The 20,616-nt window shown below is 34.8% G+C and overlaps 1 pseudogene; it reads left to right on the top strand.

Annotated features, from left to right (window-relative positions):
- Window positions 1-15,925, top strand: part of LOC102747277 (large ribosomal subunit protein uL1m-like) — a 132,305-nt pseudogene extending 116,380 nt beyond the window's left edge.
- Window positions 15,926-20,616: the final 4,691 nt, after the last annotated feature.

The raw sequence follows: 20,616 nt of genomic DNA, 5'->3' as shown, positions 1-20,616 counted from the left end.
TTCTGCCTCAGTTACCCTAGCTGTTAGATTATCTAGATTGGATTGGATCTCATTGATAGCATTTTTAAGTTCTGCCAATTCACCTTTCATTTCTGCCCTTAGAGACTCTGTGTTGCCATTAATTGATTTCTCCATTCTAGCCATTGTCTTCACAATTGCTAGCCTGAATTCCATCTCCGACATCTTGGTTATATCTGCATCCATTTGTAAATCTGCAGCATAAGTCATAATCTTTGAGTCTTTTCTATTTTGGGGGCTCCTCCTCTTAGTCATTCTGTTGATGGGTGTTTGAGAGAATGTATAGAGTCCAAATTATTGACCAGAACCCAAGCAAGATGCACCTGTTTTCTTGGGACCTTAGGGTTGCTGGCCTCTTGTTTTCCTAGCCTGTCTTCTATGGGAGGGGCCTGCCACACTGTTACTCAGGCAACCCTGTTTGGGCGGAGTTGCCCTGCCCCCCTGTGGCGGGGGATGGGCTCATTGGGAATCAGGTTTTGGGTTTTTTGTTCTCTGGCAGCTTTCCCTGGCGGCTTTCCGGGTTTCTTCCATTAGTCAGAGCAGAAGAGACCATTTCCAACCCTCTGCTTCAGAGCAGAGAGACCACATTCTGTTCTTCAGTGAGCTCTCCAGGCCACACTGTCTCCGTTTCTGTCTGTGCTGCTATAAACTGCAGTGGCCTGAGTTGTGCACCCCTCCACAGCGCCCCCAGTCCTGCCTCCTGGTCAGGGCACGTCTCTGCCGTTTGTGCTTCTAAAACTGCCAGCCGCTCCCAGTTCACAGGCGTGACCCTGCCACTCCAGGTTCCCACCCCGGGGGCTGCAGTTCGCAGGCACGACCCGCCACTCTGGTTTTCTACCCCGGGGGCTGCCCTAAAGTCCTTTCCCTGCCGCTACCGGTCTGCGAGTCTGTGCTCGTCCCCAGTGAGTGAGGCTGTCGTTCACCGGTGGTGTAGGATCCTCACGGCCAGGCACCCTCCTGCTGCCATTTATCCTCTGACATCTGCCCGTGAAATCACTGCTCCCCGCTTCGTACCTCAAAACCAACCACCTGCGATATGCTGTTTGTAGAGATCCAGATCTTCTTACAGCTCAGGCTGGTTTTGTGTGTGCTCAGAGTGGTCTGGTAGATATCCAGCTCAATTCCGGGGACCAGTTGAAATATGGTGTCTTACTCCTCCTCCATTTTTACATCATTCTAGAAATGTTTTTTCAAGCCAATTCACTAGTTATGAGCAGAGAAAAGATATTTTTCTAGAGTCAGCCATGCTCATGGGCTCTAATTTTACTACTCACCAGTCACCAAAAACCTTAATTTTGCATTGTCTAATGACATCATCAAAACCTGGATCTTCTGTTAGATTTTATGCTTTTGAAAAAAATATTTTAAAGTCTTCAAATTATGTTTTATTAACTACATTTTGATACAAAAATATTAGGTACCTAAATAAACTATATATTTTGGTGTGTCAAGATCTGAAATAATTACCAGTATTTCCTTTACCATTATCAATTATAGATATTTAAACCAATGACAATTGTCAATTATAGATATTTAAAGCAATGATAATATATTAATATATTGCATTGTATATTCAACTTTATTGAAAAACATGAATTAATAATACTAGTAATATATGAAACATTTAAAAATGTCTAGTTAGATAAAAAATTAATGTGAAATTTCAGAGGCCGATTTTCCAGAGGCCAATTCCAGGATTTAATAATATTATTTCCATCTAAGAAAAAAATACTCATTTAGTACACAAAAAGAAGAAACTGAAAGTATGTATGGCTGCCATTTTTAGATGCATTAGGCTGTTTCCCTCTTTGTATCAGTTTACTAATAATCTCTCTCACAACAATGAGAACTTCCCTGAAAGAATTTGTAAGGATCTTACATTTTCAGAGAAATTTTCTTAGAATGATATGTTAGCAACTTTCTAAAGGGAAGCAATTTATTAGTTCTTTTTAACTGAAAGCATTTATGAATGTCTTTTTTTATCTATAGTTAATTTTATCTATTCTAAATGAGTGAGGTCTCTTCCTATTTCTTTTTACTAATAGAACTGAAAATAGACTAAATAATATATTAGCATCATCTAAGCAGATAGAAAGATGGAGAGCTAAAGAGATGGATAGATGGAGAAATGGTTGGATGAATGAAGAGAGAGAGAGAATAGATGAGTTTCTATAACACCTGTAGTTTTCTCTTTTGCAGAATTAAACTATAGTCAATTGTTTTTCCCATAGCCTTCCAAATCACATTCCTTGTTAGACACTTTAAAAATTCCATTTGGGAATTGTGGCTAAACTACAGGGACAGAAATTATAAAAAAGGTTTTAAGCAGGGCCTTAGGGAATAAAGGTAAAGTCTTACATGAAGCTACAAATAACCTCTCTTCTGTCTTTCACAATGCCCAAATTTCTTATGCCAGGATAGAGGTGAGGATAGGAATGGAGATCAACATACATCAGGTAGCATCTCTGTAAGCCTATTCAGTGGAAGCATTTACCAGTGGGCCTCAAAAAACATTGGAGTTCGATTTTAAATGTATCTAGATTAGGCAGCAACTAGCAGGGCCATCCACCCCAGAGCAACAATGATCTCCTTACGGGCTGTGCAATAGAGCTGCTGTTTCTCACTATGGCAGACCCCACAGACCTCATTCTGTTTGACCACCTGGTCATCTTTCCTCAGAAGCTGGAGGTGACCTCTGCCCTAGGGAGACTTAGAATTTCCACTCTTTTCTGCCTAAGATCTTAATCTGTTTACAGAAATCAGGTAGACAATACGAATCGAGGTAGAAAGGCAGATACATAAAAAAATTTAAGGGTAGGAGTAGTGTGATCCAAATATGAATCAGAGATGACATGGAATCAAGTCAAGGTGTCAGGAAGTCTGACATGAGTTCAGTCTTTAATACTAATAGGGCAATTTGAATAAATTTCATCATAACTAGGAGCTAATCTTTTGTTGCTCCTCCCACCCCCATAAATAAATTTTGTTCCTGAGACCTACATGAATATTAAAATCCTTATATTATTCATTCCTAAGAGTTCACTGATTCCCATCTCAGCAAATTCATCATGCTGCCCCTTCTGGTTAGTCCTAAACTTGTGGCTATTTAATTAATAGTCTAAATTCACAGCAGTGTTTATGAGGCAGGACCCATTTCTAGGATATTTCATTAGGGAGCACTGAAGCACACACATATTTTTTAAATATTTTCTATTTTTAATAGCATTCTTAAATCATGCCAAAAATTTATTGAATACCATATGTAAGTCAGACACTGTGAAAGTCATTTTCACTTTTATTATCTTTTGTTCCTTATAGCAAACCTTTTCAAAGGTTTGTGTTATCCTTGTTTTATGGATGAAGAAATGGAGGGTCATAGAAATTATTTAACATGGCAAAGATATTACCTATGAACTCTGACTTTAAATCTAATACTTGAAGATATTAAATCCAGAATATGTTAGTGACATTCAATCATAATTGTATAATATATAAAAATTATAATCTGCATTAAGCACATTGAAAAGTACACCATTAGTGCTTTATTATTTTTTTTTCCTGAGTCACACAAAAATACTTTATTTTGACTTAACGTTTACATTTTTTCAGTGTTGAAGGAGTGCCTGGGTGGCTCAGTAGGTTAAGCATCTGACTCTTGGTTGCAGCTCAGGTCATGATCTCATGGGTGATGGGATCCAGCCCGTCAGGCTTGGCGCTCAATGGGGAGTCTGTTTGAAGATTCTCTCCCTCTGGCCCTCTCCCTATGCACACACACACACTCTTCTCTCTCTCTAAAATAAATAAATAAATCTTTAAAAATTTTTTTTTCAGTGTTGAAAATAATATTACCATGCGATAAGTAGATAAGGAATAGTTCAAATTCCAATTATAATTATCCATTAGATATTATCTTATTTTTATTACTGTGGATATTCTTTATGTACAATTACAAATTTTTAAAACATTTCAAATTTCCTTTCCAATACCTGAAATCTGTCTTTGTTTCAAATTAAATTTTTCATTTTCACTTTTTCAATAACTAGAATATTGATCATATTATCCTGTATGTACTCTACTGTTGACTACAAACATTCAAATTAATTAGAAAAATTTGAGAAAAAGTAATGGTTATTAATGTGACCACCACCCAGCTTAAGAAATACATTTCCAATCTCTTGAATATTTTCTGTATTTCCCTTCCTGGTAATATACAACCCCTACTGCCTATGTAGCCACTCCTTTGCATTTGTTAACTTTAATCACATTTAAAAAAATACATTTTCCATATAGTGTATTTTCCATATATATATAAATATATATTATATTTATATTGTATACAAAATGTGTATGCTATACATACACACACATACCAAGACAATATTGAAAGTTTTATTCCTCATATAATGAGGTTATCTAGGGGAGGCCTCCATGCATGTCTGAAAATTATTTGAAAAAGAAAAGAGCAAAGAAGGGTTTTAGTTTATTATGATTAGGGGGTAGGTCAGAGGGAGGGTTACTGTATGGGCCAGCAGCCTACATGATTTGAACTTCTTGCCAGTGCCAGAGAAAGAATCAGTTGGGTTTTATTTTTTGTTTGCTAACAGGTGAAGAAGAGGGGGAAAAAGGAGAGGTGGGTCTTGAAAGCTGTTAGCAGTCAAACATCAAAAAGGTAACCACTTTACTCCAATTCACCCCTGATGTTTGACTGGTGGCTGAAATGTACCGTGTTTCATTTAATTAAATTTTATTTAAATAAAACATATGGCTGGCACTTTTCGAGGCTGGTAGGCTGCGGCCAATAATTGAAGTGAAAGTTCCACTGAATGCCTTGTTCAAGAGCTCAGCTCTTGAGACGTGAAATATGTGCTTTGGTTACTGTCAATGATATCTTAAACGACAAAAGGTATAAGTGTCTTAATGAGACTTGTATTGTGCTTTTAATTTTGGGTATCTGTGAAGGAAGACATTCTTAGTGTTCTTTATCTTCGATGAGGCAACCTTGGAAAAGGAATTCTTGTTTTGGTGATTGGCCAGACCAGATGACCATGCCACTGGAATTGGTGCAAGGTCTACAAAAGTGGGCAGATGGGGCTGTTGTTGGTCAGGGCATCCATTGTCAAGAATTGCTACCCAAATTTTGGCTAATTGTGTTGACTCATAATTCTTGTCCTTGATGAGAAATGCCATGGTTAAGGAGCAGAAGACAAAAACTCCCCTGTAGGTTCTAGAACTTGTAATAGTGGTGCTGCCATTCATAAAGTGTATGAATTTTCTTTGATATGTGGTCAGTTGATACCAATGGACTCTCATGTAGCTAAGGGATTTGGTAGAGAGATGACTTCATTCAGCCTCATGACAACTGGCAAGGGACTGAGGATGAGGAGGCCACCTCCTCCTGCATTTGAGATATGCCAGGAGGTCCAGGATCAGGACTTTCTTTTGGTACTATTTTCATTTACCAAGTGGCCATACCTTATGGAATGCTTCTTCCTAACCTAATTCACAACGGGCAGCAGGATATAAAGGTCCCAAGTTCAGTGCCTGTGAAAGTATCAATTTCAATAAGATCCATGTATGTATCTAGCAATTGCTTCTCTCATGTCAGGTAACATGCAGCCAAGAATGGCAGTTGCTTGCATCAGAAGATTATGAGAAATTTATAGCTACCATAGGTGGTCCAAAGAATCTAGGTGACATGAAAAGAGGTTCCTATACCATGCCAAGTAAAAGAGTTTCTTGGAGACACTAATTGGAGTATCTGTTGTATTAAAATTTGGACAGACTCTAGACTATTTTAATGGAAAGGAGGGCATTCAAATTGGGTCAATTTATGAATAATAGCATTTCTAGGCTTAGGAAAATATTTAAACTGGAAATATGTTTCTTTCAGAACCCCCAAAGGCTTAAAATATTAATATTAATGTTCATGTTAATATTATAGATGCTGAAATGTTCAATAGCTGTTTCTTGACAATGGTCAGGGGTTAAGTGCCTTTAACTGACCAAATAACATACAGAAATTTTACTGAAGCAGTGGTCTTTATCTGGGGCAATGGTTCATTCTTTTCTAGAGATCCTTTGTGAGTATTTGCATGTCCTTGATCTGTATGTCAAATAAACCTACTTATAGAAAGATGTCATTGCTGTGATGATATATTTGTGTTCCTAGAGAAAGCTAGATATGGTTAAGATCTTGTATGCAAATATTGTGTGTGATGGAAAGGCTGTTATATCCCGTAAGTTGTCAGATAAAGTATATTGTATCTTTTTGAAGATGAAAGCAAACTGTAGTTGAAAGCCTATTATAATAGGCCCTGAACAGAATATATTAACCAAATCTTTGACTGCAAATTATTTACCAGTTCATTATTGAATGGAGTCTTTAATTTCAATAATATTGAGTATGAGGGCCAATCTATCATGAAGCACCATTTATTCTTTCCAGGTTTAAGAACAGGAGAAATTAGGCTAAGTAAAGAAACAATGGGTTAATCACCCCTTATCTAAATAGACCTTGTATAATTGGGTTGAATCCTTGGAGGTCTTGTTTTAATTTATATTAATTTGTATTAACTATTTTAACTGGTGGAGATAGGTAAAGTCCATGGGGTCTTATTTTGTCAAGTGGGTTGTAAGGTTAAAAAACCAATTTAAATGTAATTTAATTTATTACTATTTAGTTACTTTATATGACTATTTAAATTTCTGCTTGTTGAATAGAGTGTCTATGACTATGATGGAATATTTTAAGGCAATAAGCACTATGACTATGGGGAATCTGAGTAAGGCAATAGTTCTGATGGCCAAGAGTGAAGTACATTTGCTTTCCTCTATTTTATCTTTGGTAACTCCCCTTGGATTAAAGAGGATACCTTTTTTAAAAATTATGAATATTCCCAAACTAAAGTACAATTTGAGTCCCAGTGTTGATTAAGACCATAAATTTTTGTCAACTATTACATTTCAGCACATGTTAAAGTTAATTCATAACCTATGTTTTAGAGGCACAAAAATCATCAGTACCATTTTATTTTTTTCTTGTATAAATTCTCTCAGTAAATTTTGGATTTCTAATTGAAATTAGAAAATTGCAGATATCTGATTAATCTTTTTCTTGTTTTCTCCCTTCCCCCGTATCCATTTTTTTGCTTATTAAGATCAGTTTTATGTTCAGGTATTTGAAAGATCAGTCCAGTCTACATCAGAACTTTAAGCTCATATTCAGTTGTAAGTTTCCCCCATTCTGCAGGTCAGGCCTGGCACATGACTTGGAGGATAAGGTTTCAAGGAGGTATGGTCACTGCTCACATTTGCTCTACTCCCTCTCCTTCCTAAATGGCTGCCTGTGGACAGCCCAGGGTCTGAGAGAGATGGTGCAGTAGAGGAAAGGAAAATATCCTTTCACTCAGGTGGTTGTGTGTTATCCAAGCTGTCACACATCTCCATCAGGGAATAGACTCAACATTTGAGTCCTTTGTTGTGAGTTCTTTGGAGAAGCAGGTGAAAAGCGGACACTAGTCTCTAGTCTCCCAAATTTCTAAAGAATCTTGATGGTTTCCTGAAGATCTTGAGTGCCCTGCTAAGTTCATAGAACAGAACAGACAACGCATGTCATGTTTAACTCAGCAGCTTCCAGATAGGTAAAGAGATAATGTTTTTTCTGTTTTCTTGCTGATATCTCCAAAATATGCTTCAAGGGCCAAACATGAGAGCATTCTTCATATAATCCTTGATCTTAGTAGATGTTTAGCTTTTTTTCCATAAAGGCTAAAAATAAAGGATTAATAAGGTCACTTCTTAATAAGATCTTAGTTGTAGCTTGGCTCCTTCCTCCCTTCCTTCCTTCCTCCCTCCCTTCCTTCCTCCTTCCTTCCTTCCTCCCTTCCTCCCTTCCTTCCTTGCTTCCTTCCTTCCTTCCTCCCTCCTTCCCTTCCTCCCTCCCTCCCTTCCTCTTTCTTTCTTTCTTTCTTTTTTCTTTTTTTTTTTTTTTTTTAGATTTTTTATTTATTTATTGGAGACAGAATGAGAGAGAGAGAGAGCACACGAGAGGGGGGAGGGTCAGAGGGAGAAGCAGGCTCCCCGCTGAGCAGGGAGCCCGACGCGGGACTCGATCCAGGGACTCCAGGATCATGACCTGAGCCGAAGGCAGTCGCTCAACCAACTGAGCCACCCAGGCGCCCCTTTCTTTCTTTTTTTCTTTTCTTTCTTTCTTTCTTTCTTCTTTCTTTCTTTCTTCTTTCTTCTTTTTCTTTCTTTCTCATATAGGAGGAACTTGTCACCTTTCTTGTCTGCTTTAATAATTTAGCTGAAATTCTGGAAGACCAAAAAAAGGAAAAAAAAAGACATATTACAAATCCTGTTTTATAGCTAGTAAGTATATATTAGACTAGTTTTACTGGATACCCAATTTGTTTAGTAATTCAAGGGATGTTCAAGATGGACCCACGCCTCAGGGATGCTCTTGCACAAAAGTTTGCCTTTTCTGAGTGCAGGTACAAAGAAGAAAGAAAGGTAAGATATATGGCATTCATTAAAATTTCATTTTCGCTATCCCAAACATATAAAGTGAAGATCATAGCTTATGCAGAAGGTAAAAATGCTGTAAGAAATATTGCTCCTGTATTGCTTAATTTTTAATATGATGGCCAAAATTAAAATACTAGGATTTGTTTCCACAGGAAAATAGTAACCTTACCAAAACTCACTGTTCTATGGTACAATAAGTTTTATAAATACTGAGATACAGAGTAAAACAAATAGATGTAATTTTATGTTAGCAAGTAAACTTGCAAAGATGAGTGTGGTTATATTTACGCTTGTGTTGTGCAACTGGGGATTTCATGGAACTCCAAAGAAGATTCATGAGTGTTACTGATCATTCCTATCTTCCTCTTACCATTATTGGAAAATTTTAACTATTAAGTGCTTGAGCTATAAAATTAATTATTAGTAAGCACAGCATTGTTATGTTTTATATTTGTGAATTGGTTTTTCAAATTAGAAAGGAACTTCTATACCAGATTTCATGAGCACATTTTCTCTCTTTTCATTCTCCTTCCCTCTAGTGTCAATGCTTCTGTGGTAGAGTTAATTTAATTTGTGCTTTAGTGAATGTCTTCCCATGTAAACCCAGCCAATTTCTTCCATATACATTTTTATTCCTAAGTGTAATTTGGCTTAGACTTTATACCATACAGAAACTTCCAGCTAACTACTTGATATCATGTTTTTTTTTTGGGGGGGGGAGAACAAATGAAAGAAAGAAAAATTCTTAATCTCTGTAGATAAATCACTTTATATAAATATTTTTTTTCCAAACCTAATGGTTTTCCCACTGTGAATGAAACGAACTCTATTACATGATTACATTACATCAATATAGTACAGCTATTGTGCCTGATTGTTTTGGTGAATCAATAATTATTTTATCTCATTGAATAATTTTGAGAGAATATCATTTGGGGCTCTGAGGAAGCTGATTTTATGGAAATTAGACTGAAGAAATATTTTGTCCCTTCTCACCTGATTTATAAGGAAAAAAAGTCAAGAAAAATAAATAAAAATATGTGTTTCCATCCAAACAATCTTATGTTATTGTTCCACCTGCTGCACTACAGGTTATTATGCACAGAAGAAATGGTCTGTGTGTGTGTTTGTACACTGCATCCATATGTAAGTAAGGGTGAAATAAAGACTAATCAAGATTCTACAAGTTGATGATGTTTTTTCTCCATAAGCCCTTCGGTTGCAAATACTATTTATTACTTTGTTTTTCAACAATGAAACAACACTAGCAAATCTTAAAAGGGACAGTAAATCTGACTTTCCTGATTTGTGACATTTGTAATGTATGCAAATCTACCATGACCCATATAACACTGACTACAGAGTTAATGAGCAATAGTGACAAGACCTAATGCTTCAGGGAGTCTTTAGAAATTTAACGGGCATTGTCATGGCACCTCACACGGTGGGGGAGTTCTGTCTCCAATCAAAAGGTTACTTTTCCTCCTCAAGTAATTTAGAATCCTTTTACCATCACTACATCCCATGGAGTGAAGACATATACAAAGCCTTCTTGCACAAGACAGACAATCATTCCCAAAGTTAATGAGCAGATACTGAGAACCACCTGTGACTGTCCAGAGCAGACAGTTTTGTGCGAAAACCAGGAAAAGCCAGAACATAAGCAGTTAAAGGAGATCAAGGTTTATTCAATGAAAAGGGCCTGGGATTTAATCAGAGCACATCAATGATTTTGTAGTTCTGGGGACCAGGTGTGAAGATCACATGCGGGCTCTGAAGTCACACTGGCTGGATAAGCATGTAAGAATAAAAATAGGGAGGGAGAGACAAAGGCAGAGGAGGGGAAGGGAAGAGAGCATATGGTTAAAGAGATCCTAGGTTTTGTTTTTATTTCAAGGGCTGATACATTTTGCAAAATAAATGAAAGAGGGTCATGAGTGAGCTGTTTTGATTTATGTCAAAACAATCATGACAGACTAAAAGTAGCAGAAATATCATTGATATATATTATTACAGTGACAAGAATTACATAGTGAAATGAAAAATTTTACAGTAGTTGGAGAATAGACACCTGCAAGCAATTATTTCCTAGGGCATTAGGTCATAAAATAAAAGGGATGTGATTGAGCTAATTAGATGAAAACTTACTGTTGAAAAAAAGTCAGAGTCTCTATTTTTTTGGTTTAATGAATTTCATTAAAAGTTCACGGTTTGGCATGGGAGAAAAATCCAAACTCAATGTTAAGGATCTACTTTCTAACACACTTGCCTCATCCTTTCCTGAATATGAGTAATAGTACTGAAACTGGATATGGGTAATAATCTTGTTATTATGTCAAAATCTTGAAACCATTCAAACTTCTGGAATTACAGATAACTGAAATCCTAAATAATAATCCTAAATAATTTTTAAACATTTTTCTATGCATTATAAAATACAAAATTATGAGATAATATCCAGGATAGACAGAAAAGTATTTTATCTGAAAATTCAACAAAAACTTTTGGTACAACATAAAAATAATGAATGTTTTTATCTCTTGATTTATTTCAAGTTATTTGTAATCAACAAATATTGTACTTCACATAATTACAAATAAACTTTTTGTTTTTCCTTCTATGAAAAGATGGAAGACTGTTTCAGTTCCTTAACTGAAAGAGCATATAGACATTGTTGGCCCAATATATGTTGATGTACTTATAATGAAAAACACGGGGTGACTTAGTCTTTTCATACATACAAGTTATGCTACCTGTATTAGGCTTTAGTAAGAGAATTTATATATAAATATATATAATGCATATATTATAACTGTGCAGAAAAATAAATGGAGATCTTGCTATATGTGCCATACTAGGTAAGTATTTTATTTTATTTTTTAAGATTTTATTTATTTATTTGACAGAGACAGAGAGAGCACGAGCAAGGGGAGCTGCAGAAAGAGAGGGAGAAGCAGGCTCCCCGGTAGGCAGGGAGCCTGACATGTGGCTCCATCCCAAGACCCTGAGATCATGACCTAAGCTGCAGGCAGATGCTTAACCGACTGAGCCACCCAGGCACCCCTAGGGTAAATGATATTATAGCATGGGTATATTTTTTTACAATGTCTCTAGAAGTTTAGGCATGGTAGAAAATGTCACAGAGATTAACACATAATCTTAGTGGGAATCAAACTCAGGATTATTTGAGTTCAATTTCATATTTTCCCTATTATTGTTTAGAATATCTATAAATTTTATTGTTTCTACTTATCCTCAATATCCATATTTAAAATGTGGTTTTATCAAAGTTTATAATTAAAGACATATAATTAATACCCCATGGCTTTAGATATTTAATGTAAAATCTTGCATTGATCATTTCACTTTGTTCTTTGCTAAAAGGTGTTAATATATTTCAGGGTTAAAGCAAAAGAAAAATCTAGGTATATGTTCATATTAATATATCATAAACTTACAGTATAAAAATAGAACAAAACATTAAGACACAAAGTTGCCTAGCCAGATAGTAAATACATTTAATCATATAAAGTTACTATATATGACTTATATATAATGTGTCTCTCTCTCTATATATACACACACAGCTTCAATAATTTAAAATAAGAGAATATTGTTCAACAGTTATAAAAAATTTTTACTTACTTAGAAAGATATTTTCTTTAAAATAACTTTTTTGGGGGCGCCTGGGTATCTCAGTTGGTTAAACATCTGCCTTCCTCTCAGGTTATGATCCTAGGGTCTTGGGATTGAGCCCCACATCGGGTCCCTGCTGGAGGGAAAGCCGGCTTCTACCCTCTCCCTCTGCCTGCCGCTCCCCCTGCTTGTGCTCTCTCTCTCTGTCAAAATAAATAAAATCTTTAAAAATAAATAAATAAATAAAATGCTTTTTAAAAAGATTTTATTTATTTACTTTAGAGAGAGAAAAAGATAGAATGCTGCACGCAAGTGGGGGGGGAGGGGCGGAGGGAGAGGGAGAATATCAAGCAGACTAGGTGCTGAGCCCAGAGCCTGCCCCAAGGCTGGATCTCATGACCTTGAGATCATGATCTCAGCTGAAACCAAGAATGGGATGTTAACAGACTGAACTACCCAGGTGCCCCTTTTTAAAATAATTTTTAATATTCTTCAAAATAGATCTTAAAAAATTGACAACTACTATAAAAATGCTAAGCTTTAATGTTAAAATACTTTGAAGTGTATCACCACTGATCTTCACGTCGAGTGACCGCTTTAAAAATACGAGTTTAATTGATTTTTTTCTTCAAACAAAATTATAGGACTTTACACAGAATTATTCAAATATTTCAGATAAGTAGAAATTCATCAGAGTGGAAATGAAGATCTTAAATTTATACATGGAATTGTTGTCTTGGGCTTTTGATATTGTCAATAGCTAAAAAACAAAAAACAAAACAAAACTCCATTGAAAAAATAGTGCTCAATAGACATGTAAACAACAAAGAATAATCATTTTAAAAAGGTTATCAATGAACATTTCAAGTACTATGGACAAAGATAGAAAACTAAATAATGTAAAAAAAAACAAAAACCAAAAACCAACAACCTTCTGAAAGCCATTAAAATGCAAATATTCCCTAGTAATGTTCTCCACCCTCTCAGCCAAGAGTAATAATTATTCATGTGCTGAATACTCAGTCACCAGTGGCTTGATATTAATGACTGCAATGCAGGTTTATTCGTTGGCCTTGACTATTATAGTTTGTTCTCTCTTCCTCATTCTAACTATCAAAATGCATTAAGCCTAATGGGAAAAGACAAATTACCAAGTCTTATTTGAACAATTTAAGTGATTTTGCATTCTTGGTATGCTATTAAGTCAGTTAATGCTGCTTCGAGATACTGCACAGAATTCTTGCTCATTGGTTTCTTATTATTATGGTGGGCGGTTTTGCTGATATTACAAATCACTTATGTCTAGGATCAGTGTTAGTATTAGACTTAACTTGAATTCTGAAATGACAACAATGGTATATACCTTACAGAAAAGAGAGAGGAAAAAAATGAAAATATGATTGTAGGAAGCAAGATGATTTTTAACATATAAATGCAAAACTCAAGGTTTGAAACTCATTTGGAGCAACCAAGAAAAATTTAATTGTTCTATATGAGATAACAAAGAGAAAGACCTTTTCTTCACTGATCATTATAAATTCATTATGAGTTAGAGGAGGAGAAACAATTAACTTAAGGGTTTGTGCAGCCGTTTCTCAAATAAAATTAGGAGAAAAGAATGAAACCTTAATTTTACTGTTCAGTTAGTTAAAATAAAAACAATAAATCCTTTAAAGAGAATATAGTATTTTTCCCCTCAGAAATAATTGTATGGTTTTGTTCTCCAAATGTATATAGGTATATATGTATATGTGTATACAAGTATTAATGTGTATATGTGTATATATATCATATATAAAATATGTAATAGATATATAAATGTATATATTTGAATTTTAAACACATTAGGTATCAAATTACTTTACAGCAATACATACTCTCCACTTAACAAATAGATTCCCCTCTAGTGCACTCCACTCTCACCATCCTCTTGTCATAACACTAGTCTGTTCCTTGCATTTCAAAATGTACTCAGAACATGAAATTCAAGAATTATAGTAGCAAATGTAGCATATAAGATAAAAGAAAACACAATTCCATGGCAATATGAGAATGAAGTCCAATTATTATCTGTTATCATATAGAGTTTAAATGTGTACATGGTGTTGCTAACAGAACACTAACTAACTACTATTAGCAATACTTTTTTATAACCTCAAAAGCTCCTTAGAAATGTGCTTCTAGAGATGGCTAGAGTATTGAGAAATGTAGTGTCAGTTCTGATAGATATTATTTGAATGATCACGTTGTGCACAAATCCATTAAATCAGCCACATCCTCAATATATCCCAACAATACAAAGAAAGAAAATGATTTATCTTTAATCTGGAACTTTTCATATAGTAGAATCCATATAATATAAAAAATTGTTAAAATTAGAATCTATAGTAAAGAGATCTTTGCTTTGGCAAATTTGAAGATTAAAAGGTCATGATAGTTCAACATAATCCAAAATGGTCAATATGATGGTAGCTCTAAGATGCCTGATAGACTCTTGATAAATCACCAAAGGCACAGTCTTTTTAAGATGGCTTATCAGATATCTCTTTATCCTTGTTCTGTAAACATTCAAGTGCCCATCAGATATTTTGCTACTGCTACAAATCCTGCAAAACAACACAAAAAGGTGTCACAGCAAAAGCATCAGATAAAAAAAAAAGAAAAGAAAAGAAAAGAAAAAAGATGAGACAGAAAAAATAAACTATACAGAAAACAATCCTGAGGATCTCTATCTAAAACGCATATACCTCCTTGGGGCTCTTGGTTGGCTCACTTGGTTAAGTGTCTGCCTTCAGCTCAGGTCTTGATCCCAGGGTCCTGGGATAGAGCCCCGCATTGGGCTCCCAATGCAGAGGGGAGCCTGCTTTTCTCTCTCTCTCTCATAGGTAAAATCTTTCAATAAATAAATAAATAAAACACATGTAACCCTTTGCAGATATACACTGTGAAGAAAGTAAAGAATTTCAAATTCTGGACTTCACTAATTCAAAGCAAGGTAACTATCTTGACCTGACGCTGGATATATAGCACTTGAGGAAAAATAAAAAGTGGAATCATTGGCCAGTGTTCTTAGTTTCCCATACTCATTTGTGATAGAAATCAATGAAGTTACTGTATTCACAGTGAATACATCAGAGATTAAAATAGCAGAAGAAAACAGAGGTATGCATACAAAAGGAATTCATACGATTCAGGGGATTTTGGATGATGAAATTCATGCAGACTTTTATGTCGCTGTTCCAGAAATAATGCCTGAGGTTAATCCATTAAAGAAGAAACTGAAAAAAAAAATTTTTTCCAAAGCTTATTTGAAATTCCATTGGCTGTGACATCCCCAAAATGCTTGAATTATTTAAAATTGGGAATGAGGCAACAGCTTTTTCTGCCCATGGGTCCTGTCCCTGTGCTTTAATAAAAGCACCATTTTGCACCAAAACAAAACAAAAATAAATAAATAAATAAATAAATAAATAAATAAATAAATAATAAACTAAAATTGGGTATGCAATTAAGGCTGATGAAGAAAGGGAAAACTTTCTAGAGACCAAAATAGCAACATTGGATCAAATAACTGGATAGTGGCCAATGCACAAAGAGTTATCAATGAAGTTTGTAGGATAGACCTCTGAGTTTGGGACCCTTTATGGTACACACTTTCCTTCATAGTTCAAGTGAAGACTTGTGACTAAAGTCATTGTTGCCTAAATAAGCAGAAACCAAAGAAAGTAAAAAAGATGCTGCCTAAAAGTGTTCAATTGTAAAATTACTTTTACTAGATTAGAAGTAACAGAGAAAATTATGAAACTGCATAATTTTTATATTTGGTGTCTTATTTCTTGATCATCATATTTGAATGTAAATTTTAGCAGCAGAAAAGAAACACAATAAATTCAAAAATAAGAAAATAAAGTTTTCTCTCTGAACTTTACAAAAAAATCACAATGTTGAAAGAGACAATAATACCAACCGTTATTTTGTTGATGCTTTAAAATTGTGAGAAGAAAAAATCACATTATAAATGCAGCCCCTGTGGATTCCTTAAGTCTTGAAAAATTACATATACATATTCATATATATATAGTTTTATATACATTTTATATAAATATATATATTTTGTATCTTTAAAATGCAGACTGAAAATGTTTTTGTACTCCACCTAACGTGAGAGACAAAGAAAATACTTTAGAATAAATGTGGCAAATATAGAGGTTTTTTTTTTTTGAATCATCAGAAATTATGTAATCAGATCCTCACTGAAAAAAAAAATGAAGTGATGTTTGTATTGAAGGTATTTTCTCTGGAAACATATTCCCCCAAGATAAAAGTTTACAAAATATCTCAAGTAGCTGGTTTGCTTTCAAAGACCTCATGTGTCACCGATCTCTCAATTTTACTTTACTTCAGTCAAATCTTTTTTGATATTTCATATATTTGTCAAATTTATACAATTTATACATATGTGCTTTTGTGTGTGTCTGTGTATGGAAAGAAAACAGATCAAATTAAAACCCTTTCAGAACATTCTCTTGTTTTCTTTTAACATCCTGCAGTTTCCCACTAGGTAAACCCAGTGACTGTCTAACCAGTGAGAAAACTTCTTAATATCTCACTTAAATCCTAATATTTTATAACAAATTGGAAACTGAAAATCACATTTTACTTCCCATTTCTAATTATGGAACCATAAACCATGCCCTTCAATATAACCACTTAATGTCTCCAACAACTGTCCAGCTCAGACTCCATCCTACACTCACAGACCACCGTGCATCTTTGTGTAGAATTTAGAATGTATAACTCTTTGTACTTACCAATGCTTTATTGCCTTGTGATTTTTAGTCCCCAGTTAAATAATTTTGAGGAACAGATTAATTTGTCCAAGTAAGTTCTAGGAGCATGAGTCAGTAGGTTTCGACAGTTATTTATGTTTACGTATCACATAATTTCTAGGAAACTTCAGGATCTTTTGTCATTTGCTTTTTTCTGTTTGTATGGGAAGTTAAACTGCATCTCTTTGGAAATGGTCTCTTAATTTTGCATGTCTCTGCAACTTAGCTGATAAAAGTAAAAATATCTTCTCTGGCTGCCATAACAAAATATCATAGACTGGATGGTTTAAACTACAGAAATTTATTTTCTCACAGTTTTGGAGGCTGGAAATCTGAAATCAGGGTGCCAGAATGATTGGGCTCTGGTGAGAGCCTTCTTTCTGGCTTGCAGATGGCTGCCTTCTTGAAAGGGAAAAAAAAAAAAAAATCTCTCTTGCTCTTCCTCTCCTTATAAAGCCACTAATCCTTTCAGATTAGGACCCAACCCTGTAACCTCCTTTAACCTTAATTAACCCTTAAAAGCCCCATCTCCAAACATGGTCACACTGGGGATAAGGAATTCAACATACGAATTCAGAAGGAATATATTTCAGTCCATAGTATCTTGACAATAGAAAAAATTATATTTTACAAGATCATAGATATTATAATTCTATTTAATTTTACAAGTCCCAAAAGATGCTTCAAATTTATCCTATACTTTATTTATTTATTTGACAGACAGAGACACAGCGAGAGAGGGAACACAAGCAGGGGGAGTGGGAGAAGGAGAAGCAGGCTCCCTGCTGAGCAGGGAGCCCGATGCAGGGCTGGATCCCAGGACCCTGGGATCATGACCTGAGCCGAAGGCAGATGCTTAACGACTGAGCCACCCACGCACCCCTTTATTTAGTTTTTTTTAATATATCTATTTATTCAGTTTTATCTAAAGGGCAGTTAGGTCAAGAAATTGTTTAGTAGTCTTTTTTTTTTTTTTTTTTTTAGGAAAACAGAATAAACCTGTAATGGATATCATGATTTCTGAGTTCTCTGTGAATTCAATTAAAAGGCAGAAGGAAAAGGAACACTTGGAAAATAACAAATGCAGAGTTTTTTAAATAAATATAGAATTCTGCTGTTCTCTTCTTACCAATAAGATCAGTAGATTGAAAAGAGGCAAGAAAAAAAATGCTATGTCCCCAGAATCTCACTCTGTGGGATCTCAGTGAGATCAGACCTTGTCTATCTCAAGCAATATCAGTGTACTAGTGAAATCACTACCGTATGCATGCAAGTGTTTACTCTGGAATGAGGATCCACAGAAGCAAAATAATGCTTGCTGCCAATTGTCTTTTAGCACGGATTGTGTAACCGAAATCCTGACACGCTAGACATTAGCATTTCTCATTGTAATAAGGGACCTGAGCTCCCAAGTTGTCTCTGTCTAATCCTACCTATAAACTTTGGTGGCAAACAGAGATTTACCAGCCAAATGTACTTTGAGTCCAGGGTTATAGTAAAAGTTGGATCATTTTACTTCTTAGTTCATTCAGAGTATAGTTATTTTTGAACAAATTCTCACTATTCTCTTGAACAATTTATATATAATTATTGCAGAAATAATTTAAATTGAGTAAAAATAAAGAAAATAAATGAACTCCTATCATGAGAAAATAAACATTTTAATTTTTTTTTAACCTGGTTTGTCCCTCCCTCCCTCCCTCTCTCTCTCTCTCTTCTTTCTTTTCTTTCTTTCTTTCTTTCCTTTCTTTTTTCTTTCTTTCTTTTTCCTTCTTCCTTCCTTCCTTCCTTCCCTCCCTCCCTCCTTCCTTCCATCTTTTTTTTTCTTTCTTGTTCATAAATGTCCCATTGTTTTAGCCCTTTGTTGAGAAGACTATCCTTTATCCATTAATTACCTTTGCTATTTTTCAAAGATTAGTTGACTATATTTGTGTGGTTCTATTTCTGGGGTCTCTATCCTATTCCATTGATTCGCTTGTCTATTTTTTAACCAATACTATACTCTCTTGATTACTATAGCTATATAGTAAGTCTTGAGGTCAGGTAGTGTTAGTCCTCTGACTTTGTTCTTTTCCTTTAATGTTGTATTCACTGTTCTGAGTCTTTTGCCTCTCCATACAAATTATAGAATCATTTTGTTGATATCTACAAAAATAAGTTACTAGGATTTTCATTGGGATTGCCTTGAATTTATAGATCAACTTGGGAAAAACTAACAGCTTAAGATTATTGAGTCTTCTTATCACTGAACCTGAAATATCTCTCTATTTATTTAGTTACTGATTTGTTTTATCAGAGTTTTGTAGTTTCCCTCATATAGTTTTAGATTTCTATCTAAATATTTTATTTTTGGTACTAATGTAAATAGTATTTTGCTTTTAATTTCAAATTATAATTTTTCATTGCTAATATATGTGATTGACCTGTATATTAACCTTGTATCCTGCAACCTTGCTGTAATCACCCATTAGTTTCAAGAGTTATTTTGTTGAGGGCGCCTGGGTGGCTCAGTTGGTTAGGCGACTGCCTTCGGCTCAGGTCATGATCCTGGAGTCCCGGGATCGAGTCCCGCATCGGGCTCCCTGCTCAGCAGGGAGTCTGCTTCTCCCTCTGACCCTCCTGCCTCTCATGCTCTCTGTCTCTCATTCTCTCTCTCTCTCAAATAAATAAATAAATAAAATCTTTAAAAAAAAAAAAAAGAGTTATTTTGTTGATTCCTTTTGATTTTCTACAAAGACAGTCATGTCGTATACAATGACACTTTTATTTCTTCCATTCCAATATTTATTCCTTTTATTTCCTATTCTTTGTCTATTCTTTTTAAGTCTTAGTGACATCTCCTTTCTTCTAGGTAGTTTTTCGTTCCCTCTGGTTTTCCTTACTAACCTCTGTGGTACTTCTATTTTAACATGATGTTGCAGTTATCTGTGTATTTTTTTTTCACTTTCTTTTTATAATAGCTTGTTCTTTTTCTTCTTATAAACTTAATCTCCTATTATGTTAATGCTCTCAAATCTAGAAATACATATTATTTTATGTTTGTCCTCACTACTTAAACAAATGACCTGACACAATGCAGATAGATAGACAGAAATTATTAGGTAAATAAAGGAATATGTGAAGCCTCTATTGGATAAGATATTCAAGGCAGAGGGGTGCCTGGGTGGTGTAGTTGGTTAAGCATCCAACTCTTGGTTTCAGCTTAGGGTGTGATCTCAGTGTGGAGATCGAGCCCTGCATCAGGCTCTGCACTCAATGTGGAGTCTGCTTAAGATTCTCCCCCTCTCTTCCCCTCCAGCTCAGCTTGCTCTCTCTCTCTTTTTCTCGCTCTAAAATAAATAAATAAATATTAAAAAAAGATATTTAAGGCAAATTATTATTAATATTATTTTTAAATAATTAATATTATTTTTAAATAATTAGAAGCAATTCAAGTCTTTAACAGCATACATTAAATTTCTTTAACCTTGATTTTTCCCTCAGACATTTAAAGCAAAACTGGGAAAGAACATACAACCAAATGTGTAAAACACTTTAAGACATGATTTGTAATTTAATATGCATAATAAATAGGAACTAAATTAGATATTCAACCAAATCTAAGCAA

The sequence above is a fragment of the Leptonychotes weddellii genome, chromosome 1 (assembly GCF_054177405.1).
Source record: "Leptonychotes weddellii isolate Sample4059 chromosome 1, ASM5417740v2, whole genome shotgun sequence".
Lineage (NCBI taxonomy): Eukaryota > Metazoa > Chordata > Mammalia > Carnivora > Phocidae > Leptonychotes > Leptonychotes weddellii.
This window is presented reverse-complemented; position numbering and strand designations above follow the sequence as displayed.